Source organism: Chlamydotis macqueenii, unplaced genomic scaffold (assembly GCF_036417535.1).
Source record: "Chlamydotis macqueenii isolate bChlMac1 unplaced genomic scaffold, bChlMac1.mat HAP1_SCAFFOLD_90, whole genome shotgun sequence".
Lineage (NCBI taxonomy): Eukaryota > Metazoa > Chordata > Aves > Otidiformes > Otididae > Chlamydotis > Chlamydotis macqueenii.
In genome coordinates, this window is record NW_028239265.1 from 1 (window position 1) to 10,932 (window position 10,932).

General features: G+C 57.1%; 1 long non-coding RNA gene across 1 annotated transcript; it reads right to left on the reverse strand.

Annotated features, from left to right (window-relative positions):
- Nucleotides 1-603: 603 nt before the first annotated feature.
- LOC147595982 (uncharacterized) lies at nt 604-3,678 on the reverse strand. The gene is made up of 5 exons (XR_015261668.1): nt 3,591-3,678; nt 2,223-2,279; nt 1,726-1,821; nt 750-794; nt 604-657 (listed from the first exon to the last, which is right to left on the reverse strand). It is a non-coding gene; the product is annotated as an uncharacterized LOC147595982 (long non-coding RNA).
- Between the last annotated feature and the right edge of the window lie 7,254 nt (nt 3,679-10,932).

Consider the following 10,932-nt stretch of genomic DNA (forward strand, 5'->3'; position numbering starts at 1 on the left):
ATGTTAATTAGAACTGAGGAGCGTTAATTAAGCCTCAGGTCAATTAATTCCTGCCTCGCAGCAGCTAATTACTCCCCCCAGGTCCAGGTTAATTAATTGCACCGCTAATTACCCCCCCCCCGGTGTAATTAACTCCCCCGCCTCAGCTGAGTTTTCCCCTTCCAGCACGCAAACGAGCCCCCCACCCCGGCGGTAATTAATTATGCAGAGCGGCTTAATTACCCGCCCCGAGCGCTAATTACCCCCCCAGGAGTGTTAATTAGCGGTGGCTCGTTAGGCGGTACTCACGGTAGCCCATGCCCTGCAGGAAGTACTTGAAGGCCTCGGTGAGCTTGGCCGGCTGCGCGGGTGGGGCCGTGACCTCCGACCCCTCCCCGGTGACCTCTGACCCCTGGCTGACCTCTGACCTCGCGACCCCGGTAAGGCCCGGTCCCCCCCCCCAGCAGTCCTCTGAGCCCCTGTGACCTCTGACCCTCTGTGACCCCATGACCTCTGACCCCATGACCTCTGACCCTGTGTGACCCCATGGGGGGTGTCATGTGACCTCAGAGGAGGCCCGGTGACATCACAGGAGGCCCGGTGACATCACCAGTGACGTCACTCACCATGGCGTCCTTGTGGGGGGAGTTGTCGCCCACCACCAGCAGCACCGGGCAGCTGGGGGGGCAAAGGTCAGGGGTCGCGGGGGGTCACGGGGGTCACGTGGGGTCACGGGGGTCACGTGGGGTCAGGGGTCAGGGGTCACTCACCGCAGGCTGTTGGCCCCGCTGCGCTGCAGGCCCAGGTCCCCGTGGCTGCAAGGGGGATGTCCCAGTTCATCCTAGTGCCTCCCAGTTTGATCCCAGTTCCCCCTGTTTTCTCCCCAGTTCCCTCCCAGTTCTCTCCCAGTCCCTCCCAGTTCCCTTCCAGTTCCCCTCAGCTCAATCCCAGTTGCTCCCAGTCCCTCCCAGCCCCCCGGTACCCCCCCAGCTCCATCCCAGTTCAATTCCAATTCCTCCCAGTTTGATCCCAGTTTCCCCCAGTACCCTCCCACTCCATCCCAGTCTGATCCCAGTGCCCCCAAATCCCATCCCAGACCCCCCCCAGTCCCCTCCCAGTCCCTCCCAGCCCCCCCAGTTCGATCCCAGTCCCCCCCGGTTCAATCCCAGTTCAGTCCCAGTCCTCCTAGCCCAGTCCCAGTCCCTCCCAGTTCCCTCCCAATCCCCCCCGGTTCAATCCCAGTTCAATCCCAGTCCCCCCCAGTCCCCTCGCAGTCCCCCCCAGTCCCCTCGCAGTCCCCTGCCAGTCCCCCCCCCAGTCCCCCCCAGTCCCCCCCCAGTCCCCCCAGTTCCATCCCAGTCCCCCCCCCGGTTCAATCCCAGTGCTCCTAGCCCAGTCCCAGTCCCCCCCCAGTTCCCTCCCAGTCCCCCCCGGTTCAATCCCAGTTCAATCCCAGTTCGATGCCAGTCCTCCTAGCCCAATCCCAGTCCCTCCCAGCCCCTCCCAGCCCCCCCAGTTCCCTCCCAGTCCGCCCCGGTTCAATCCCAGTTCAGTCCCAGTCCTCCTAGCCCAGTCCCAGTCCCCTCCCAGTCCCTCCCAGTCCCCTCCCAGTCCCCACCAGTCCCCCCAGTTCCATTCCAGCCCCTCCCAGTTCCCTCCCAGTTCAATCCCAGCTCGATCCCAGTGCTCCGAGGGCAGTCCCAGTGCCCCGCAGCCCCGCCGCAGCGCCCCCAGTTTGCCCAGTACCTGTTGTACATGGCCCAGAGCAGGGGGGGCGTTGGGCGCCGCCCCCAGCCGCCGCCGGGCCTGCTGCACCGGGGGAGGGGCGGCCGCCAGCTCCTCCTGCGGCCCGCGCGTCACAGCCCCGCCCCCGCCCTGCCCCCTGCCCCGGCCCCTGCCCCGCCCCCGTGTCACAGCCCCGCCCCCGCCCCGCCCCTGCCCCGCCCCCATGTCACAGCCCCGCCCCCACCCCGCCCCCACCCTGTGACCCACAAGTGACCCTCCCCCAACCCTTAACTGAGCTCCCTGACCCATAAGTGCCCCCCCCGACCCACAAGTGGCCCTTGGGGCCTCCAGGTGGACTCTGGGCCCCCCAAGTGCCCCCCACAGGCCCCCCAAGTGCCCCTTGAGGGCCCCCAAAACTGACCCCCAGGGACCCACAAGTGGCCCTCCCCAGACCCCCAAGCGGCCCCCGGACCCACAAGTGGCCCCCCACGGGACCCCCAAGTGCCCCCCCGCCCGACCTGCGTGAAGAGGTGCGCCAGGATGAGCTCGCTGCTGGAGGACGTCAGGCCCGACAGCTGGGGGGGCACCCGTGGGACCCACGGCGACCCACGGCGACCCCACCGCGATCCACCGGCACCCACAGACACCGTAGGGAGCCACCGCGACCCACAGCGACCCACAGCGACCCACAGACACCGTAGGGACCCACAGCGACCCGCAGTGACCCACGGCGACCCACAGACACCCACAGACACGGTAGGACCCACAGCGACCCACAGACACCGTAGGGACCCACAGCGACCCCACAGCGACCCACAGCGACCCACAGACACCGTAGGGACCCACAGCAACCCACAGCGACCCACAGCGACCCACAGACACCACAGTGACCCACAGTGACCCACAGCGACCCACAGCGACCCACAGACACCACAGCGACCCACAGCGACCCACAGACACCACAGTGACCCACAGTGACCCACAGCGACCCACAGCGACCCACAGACACCACAGCGACCCACAGCGACCCACAGACACCGTAGGGACCCACCGTGACCCACAGCGACCCACAGCGACCCACAGACACCGTAGGGACCCACAGCGGCCCACAGCGACCCACGGCGACCCACAGACACCGTAGGGACCCACAGCGACCCACAGCGACCCACAGCGACCCACAGACACCACAGTGACCCACAGTGACCCACAGCGACCCACAGCGAGCCACAGACACCACAGCGACCCACAGCGACCCACAGACACCGTAGGGACCCACCGTGACCCACAGCGACCCACAGCGACCCACAGACACCGTAGGGACCCACAGCGGCCCACGGCGACCCACAGACACCGTAGGGACCCACAGCGACCCACAGACACCGTAGGGACCCACAGCGACCCACAGCGACCGTAGGGACCCACCACGACCCACGGCGACCCACAGACACCGTAGGGACCCGCAGCGACCCACGGCGACCCACAGACACCGTAGGGACCCACAGCGACCCACAGCGACCCACAGCTACCGTAGGGACCCACAGCAACCCACAGCGACCCACAGACACCGTAGGGACCCGCAGCGACCCACAGCGACCCACAGCTACCGTAGGGACCCACAGCGACCCACAGCCGCCCACCAACACCGTAGGGACCCGCAGCGACCCACAGCCACCCACAGACACCGTAGGGACCCACAGTGACCCACGGCCGCCCACCGCCACCCACAGCGACCCACGGCGACCCATAGGGACCCACAGTGAGCCACACGCGACCCCAAGCGACCCACAGCGCCGCGGGGCCAGCAGCAGGGAACCCCCCCCAAACCCCGCCCCCTTCTGCCCCACCCCTCTCCCCATTGCTGCCTCCCACCCGCCGGCCCCGCCCACCTTGTGCGCCACCCAATCCACCCAGCCCTTGGCGCGGGGGTTGATGTTGATCAGCACCAGCCCCTCCACCGCCTCGGGGTGCAGCAGCTGTGGGGCGGGGCCAGACCCATAGCGCCCCACGGCCACGCCCTCCCACCCCATAGCGACCCCCCAGCCCCATAGCGACCCCCCAGCCCCACAGCCACGCCCCCCGAGAGCCCCCAGCGACCCACAAGTACCCAACCAAGAGACCCCACTAACCTCCTCCAGCCCCATAGCGCCCCACGGCCATGCCCCCCCAGCCCCATAGCGACCCCCCAGCCCCATAGCGACTCCCCAGCCCCATAGCGACGCCCCCCTGCCCCATAGTGACCCCCCAGCCCCACAGCCGAGCCCCCAACCCCCCAGCGACCCACAAGTGCCCAGAGACCCCACTAACCTCCTCCAGCCCCATAGCGCCCCACGGCCATGCCCCCCCGCCCCATAGCGACCCCCCCAGCCCCATAGCGACCCCCCAGCCCCATAGCCGAGCCCCAACCCCCCAGCGACCCACAAGTGCCCAGAGACCCCACTAACCTCCTCCAGCCCCATAGCGCCCCACGGCCATGCCCCTCTGCCCCATAGCGACCCCCCAGCCCCATAGCGACCCCCCAGCCCCACAGCCATGCCCCCCTGCCCCATAGCGACCCCCCCGCCCCATAGCGACCCCCCCAGCCCCACAGCCACGCCCCCAGCCCCATAGCGACCCCCCCAGCCCCATAGCGACCCCCCCCAGCCCCACAGAACCTCCCCCGAGATTCCCGCAGCCCTGCATTCCCCCCAAATCTGCCCCCCGCCCTGCCCCACGCCCCGCCCGACGCCCCGCCCCACATCTCACCCCAAATTTAGCCAGGACGAAGGCGCCGGCGCCCACCCCAATGCCCACGACGCTGGCGATGCTGGGGGGGTGGGCGGGGTCAGGCCGGTGCTGACCCCGCCCCCCCGTCCCGTCCCGCTACGGGTCAGGGGCCCCCTCCCCGCCCCACAGCGCCGTGGGGCGCCCCCCCGCCCACTCACTTGAGGTGCCGGAGGACGCAGGGGACGATTTCGGCCAGTTGCTCCAGGGAGGGGTACTGGTACCAGCGGGGGAGGGGCGGGGGGCGGGGGGGGGAGGGGCGACGGGGGGAGGGGCAAGGGGTCAATCGGGGGTCGAGGTGGGGGGAGGGCGGGCGAGGGGACCAATGAGGTGAAGCGATGGCGGTTGGAGGGGGGGAGGGGTGCGTAGGGTGACGCTGCGATGTGATGGCGGTCGAGGTGGGGGGACGGGGGGGCGGGGGGGTCAACTGGGGGGGGGGGAGGGGTGGGGGGGTCAACAGAGAGACGACAGGGTCAACTGGGGGTTAATGGGGGTCAACTGGGGGTTAATGGGGGTCAACGGGGGGCTTATGGGGGGCAACTGGGGGTTAATGGGGGAAACTGGGGGTCAATGGGGGGCAACTGGGGGTCAATGGGGGTTAATGGGGGTCAACAGGGGGTCAACTGGGGGTTAATGGGGGCAACTGGGGGTTAATGGGGGTCACAGGTCAACTGGGGGTTAATGGGGGTCAACTGGGGGTTAATGGGGGTCAATGGGGGGCTTATGGGGGGCAACTGGGGGTTAATGGGGGCAACTGGGGGTTAATGGGAAGCAACTGGGGGTCAATGGGGGCAACTGGGGGTTAATGGGGGTCAACAGGGGGTCAACTGGGGGTTAATGGGGGTCAGTGGGGTCAACTGGGGGTTAATGGGGGTCAACTGGGGGTTAATGGGGGTCAACGGGGGGGTCAACTGGGGTTTAATGGGGGTCAACTGGGGGTTAATGGGGGTCAACGGGGGGTCAACTGGGGGTTAATGGGGGTCAACTGGGGGTTAATGGGGTCAACGGGGGTTAATGGGGGTCAACGGGGGGTTAATGGGGTCAACGGGGGGTCAACTGGGGGTTAATGGGGGTCAACTGGGTGTTAATGGGGGCAACCAGGTGTTACTGGGGGTCACTGGGGGTTAATGGGGGTCAACTGGGGGTTAATGGGGGTTAACAGGGGTCAATGGGGGTCAACTGGGGGTTAATGGGTGCAACTGGGGGTTAATGTGGGGCTACAGGACAAGCTGCAAAAAAGGGGTGCCTTAATCAGGGAGCACCAATAGTGAGTACTTAATCAGGGAGTAGAAGGGGTGCCTTAATCAGGGAGCACCAATTGTGAAACTGCCGGCAATAATGGAAAAGGAGGTAGCCCTAGAATTATTATGCTCTCTATGAGAGGACTGAGTTATGACTCGGCCGTCCTAGAAGCTTTGCTGCAGTGGGCAAAGAAAAGGGAATTAATCCCCACAGTTGATGATCCTTTTGAACTCCCGACACAGGAAAAGATAGGAAAAAAGCTGTGGGATGAAATAAGTAAGGGATCTCCACCGTGTGGAAGCTAATGAACGAAACATTGATAAGCATGAAAGCCGAGCGTTCAGTTGCTGCATCTGCTTTTGCGGCCTTAACTCCAGCCGACGGGTCCACCTCCACTACCAGCATGCTGTTCTCGGGTTTAACGAGCCCTGCCGCCGCCCCGGCTCGTGCTGAGGGTGGGGGGGTTCGAGCCCCAGCAAGGACTCCAGGAACTGCAGCCACAGCCCCTATAACTATAGATATGCGGGCACCAGAGGGAAAAACTGCCAAAGGCTTTTCACCACCATCAGACGTACCACCGCCAGGCACCCCGCCACGCTGCGCCAGTGCAGACTCAGAGTCACGAGCCTTTTCGCCGGCACCAACAGCTCTGGTTTATCCCCCGTTACCACCTTCTTCCCTGCCACCACGGCGTGAGGAGGAGGGGGATGAACATTCATCTGGCTCCAAGGACGCACAGCTGGAAGAGACGCTAAAAAGACTGGAAGCCCTAGAGATTCGCCTAGAAGTGTCACTGGGAAACTTGTCAACTCCTTCGCCTGTGCCGCATCGAGACCTGTCAGCATCCAACCTATTCATTCCGAACGGAGCATCGGGTGAGATCAGTCTTTTTGCACCTTTGCAAGGGACGCCGGCGGGAGGGGCCGGGGTTTTGAATCCGATAGTGCAGTGGAAAGAGGTGATTCGAGATGCTTTGATAGAAGGAGAGCCTTTTCCTATGGCATTTCCAGTTGTGACTGATAATACTGGGAAAAGTGTGTGGAAAGCATTAGACTGGAAAATATTGAAGGAAGCTAAAAGTGCAGTTACTCAGTATGGGCTAAAATCATCATATGCTCAATCTGTGTTGCAGCATATTTTTTCATCACAGTTGTTAGCTCCTTATGATATTAGAATGATTGTCCAGGTCGCAGCAGCTGCAGTTCTTTCAGTACTGGCAGGCTGCTTGTGATAGGGCAGCTGCAACGCCTCGACAACAGGGTGATCCATTATTCGGGGTGCAAACTCAAATGCTGATGGGAGCGGGACACTACACACGATCTGATTGGCAAGCGCAATTTGCTACCAAAGTGTTACAACTGGGCCAAGATTTGGCTTATAGAGCGCTTGCTAGGGTGCACGATGAAAAGTCTGGACCTGCCTTTACATCAAGAAGACAAGGTCCCACAGAACCATATGGGAAATTTATTGATCGGTTGCACACTGCAATTATGGCTCACCCTGATCTGGATGATGACATGAAAGCAAAGTTCTTAGATATGCTTGCCTTTAATAATGCTAATCAAAAAAAAACAAAAAACAAAAAACAAACCCAAAAAACTAAGAGAGCCCTCAGTGTGCTGCCAAAAGGATCTAGTACAGGGCAACTGCTGGAAGCTGCTGAGCGAATGTTAGAACAAGAAAAGGCTACAGTCATGGCTGCTGCTGTAGGTGCAGCCGTTAAACCGTTGATATCAATAAAGCGGCGCGTGATTAACTGTCTGTAACCCCCATTCCCTCTTTCCCCCCCCCCGCCCCCCATCCCTGTCCCGCTAAGGGGGCAGGGGAGGGAGGTGGAGATGGTGTTAAGCCTGGGAAGAGGGAGGGGTGGGGGGAGGTTGTCTTGCTCCCTTTTTCCTTATCCTGCTTTGGTTTTAGTGATGGTCTGTTTTGCCTGTAGCGGTGGCTTTAAGGATCCCTCCCTATTCTTGTCTTAAACCTCAGGTTTTAGTTTTCTTTCCTCTTATATGTCTGGGCCACAGCCGCCGCCAGGCGCCCCCACCCCCCCGCCCCTGACATGGTTAACAGATACTCCTGTCTGAGTCGAGCTTTGTATAAGTGGAAGGACCGTTCCCTCTTATAACATGGGGGAAGGGATACGCTTATGTCTTTACAGGAGCAGTAAACAAGTGGATCCCTGTCTGTATCATCTGCGGGTATTTCAGAACATGTTTGGTTGACCTGCCAGATACCGGTAGGACGGCAACTCTGTGTAAAACAGCAGCAACCACAAGTGCTGAGTGCTAAAACTACAAAAGATGGAACTTTTTGGGATCAGTAAAGATGGACTTCTATTTCTTTTTAACTATTCAAGAGCTAATGTTTCTAGAGGGGTAATGATTGTAAATGCTTTAAGATCTATACATTGCAACGACACAGCATGACGTAATCATGCGAGCACATATCAAAATCCAGACAGCATAAAAGACCTAAACGAAGCATACATAGCATTGAATCTGGTTGCCAAGATAATACAGAGTTTTGGAAACTAAGTAAAATTATTGCTGCTTCAGTCTTTACACCTGGTGTGGCAAGTGCCTAGGCATTAACTATGCTAAATAAATTGGACTGTTGGCTTGCTAAGCAAATAAATACAACTGTATCGGCACTATCAACGCTGTTAACTGATGTAGATTCTATATACTATGCTACTTTACAAAACAGAACCGCTGTTAGCCCGCAGAGCACATATTTGACGGGCCTTGTTGCATGCGCTGGCCACGCATGCAGCAACGTCTAGTCAGGCCTTGTTGTATGCGCTGGCCACGCATGCAGCAACACCTAGTCAGGACTCTTTCACTGAATCTGCTGAGGGTATAAACAGAGGTGGCTCGGAGCGAAGGGGAGAGGACAGACCCAGAGCACACTTTATTTACAACAGGGGACGCCCTGAAGGTGCTGCGCCTGCCTCCCTTCTCTGCTCTGACCCGGCTGATAAACATCCTCTTGCTCAGCGGTGTCTTTGGCATAGTTGGGTTAGTAACAGAATAGATCAGCAATAGATTTTTTTTATTATTAGCACAAAATCATGGTTGTCAGGATTTTGATGGGCTTTGCTGCATGAATCTGTCTGATCATTCGGAATCTATTCACAAAAGTATTCAAAACTTGCAAAAAGGAGTACAAAACCAGCAACAAAGTGATGGTTTTGATATATTCAGACATCTTTTGGTGACTTGATAAAAGCTTGTTACTAATAGCTGTAGGATGCTTATTCATTCCTTTTATATATGTATTTTGATCTATAATTCTGTGTCTTAAAATGTGTGCAAACTTTAATAGATAAAGCGTTGAAACAAGCCTCTTCTCCTAAACAAAGAAGGGGGAGATGTGGTATTTCGCTGAGCCAGTATGGTATCAGTGAAAGCACACCGACCTTGGGGGAGGAATGCAATCATGCTCTCAGGAAGAAAGCCATGGAATGAGAAGGGAAGCTTTAAGATACAAAACATTGTTAGCAGAATTTATGGCTTGTTTCAACAGAGGCCTGCAGAAAACTAGTCATTGCTCTTGTAGATAAGAAAGTTACTGGAGTTGTTATATCCATAATAGTAGAAAAATGTTATAGTAGAAAATTACTAGAAGGTACTGAAACTTAGCTTTGCTTTGTAATCATGAATATGCATAAACATGTGATCAGTAATTTTATTAACTAAGCTTGTGTGTGGCATAACTGGGTGGTTGCTGTCCTTGGTTAAAATCGGAATTATGATACTAGGCATCATACTAGGCATAACATACCATGCTTGCAAAAAATGATTAACAACTCAATACAGACAATCTGGCTCATAAAAAAAAAAAAAAAAAAAAAAAAAGAAGAAAAGGGAGATTCAGTAGAGGCCTACATGAACCTAGTTGATATTGTAGTAAAATAAGGTCAGGAGTACCCAAAAGAGCCATAGGAGGACCATGTTATTTTGGAAAATTGATAATGTTTGCTCCACCTATGAGAACATTACGGAATCACACTCGAGCAAGAAGATCGCTAAAAGTATTGACTCCCCATTGTGACGGCAATTTAACCCTGTTGGGTACAGCTGAGCGGATAGCATTATCTTTATTTGTTCCTTGGGCAGCAACTGCAAAAGCTTTAGCTAACTTAAATAAATTAGCTTGTTGGGCACAAAAGCAAATGAATTTAACCTCTAGCATGTTATCAGGATTATTAGAAGACATGGATAGTATGCGTCATGATATTTTTGCAGAATCTAGCAGCCATTGATTTTTTGTTATTAGCGCATAAGTGGGTCTGGATTGTTCAAAACAAAAAGGGGGATTTGTTGGATACCTGGAGTATCAGGGACACTTAGTGAACAATCCAGACCGAATGGAATTGTTATGTTTGTGAGCAGCAGGCCTCAAGGACATCACTGAAGCCGCTTGTGAGAAAGTAATGAAGCCGCCTGTAAGAAAGTACTGAAGCCACCTGTGAGAAAATAATGAGGCCGCCTGTGAGAAAGTAATGAAGCTTCCTGTGAGAAAGTAAACGAAGCAACCTTGAAGAAGATCGTAAACAACTCTGAGAAAGTGAAAACATGAAAAGTACGGGACTTTCAGGTTAACGGGACTTTCCAGATTAGCTAACTGCAAGTAGGAAGGATATGCAAATGTAACTATTAGAGCTTAAGCCAATCACGCAATGACTAGTAGGCATATTTTATCTTAGCAATATAAATATGTGCACCCGGGACTAATAAATCGAACTACGCTTATTACTCATATTGAGTCTTTTGTCGTACGTTCCTCCGTCGCTCGCAGGACTGCACCCCGTGGAAGAGATGACCCACGCCGGAGCAGTTTCACGAAGGACTGTGGCCCGTGGGAGGGACCCCACGCTGGAGCAGAGGAGGAATGCAAGGAGTTCTTCCCCCGACGATGACACAGAGGCGTAAAACAACGCGTGATGAACTGACTGCGACCCCCATTCCCCCCCCCACCGCCCCCGACCCCCCCCTCCATGCCGCTCGGGAGGGGAAGGTAGTAGAGATAATGTTAAGCCCGGGAAGAGGGAGGGGTGGGGGGAGGTTATCTTGTTCCCTGTCTCATTCTCCTGCTAGTTTTAGAAATAAATGAGTGTTTTTCCCCAAGTCGAGTCTGTTTTGCCTGTAACGGTAACTTTACAAATTTCTTCCCGTCCTTATCTCAAACCTCGAGCCGTTTTTCTTATATCATCTCCTCCTATTCTCT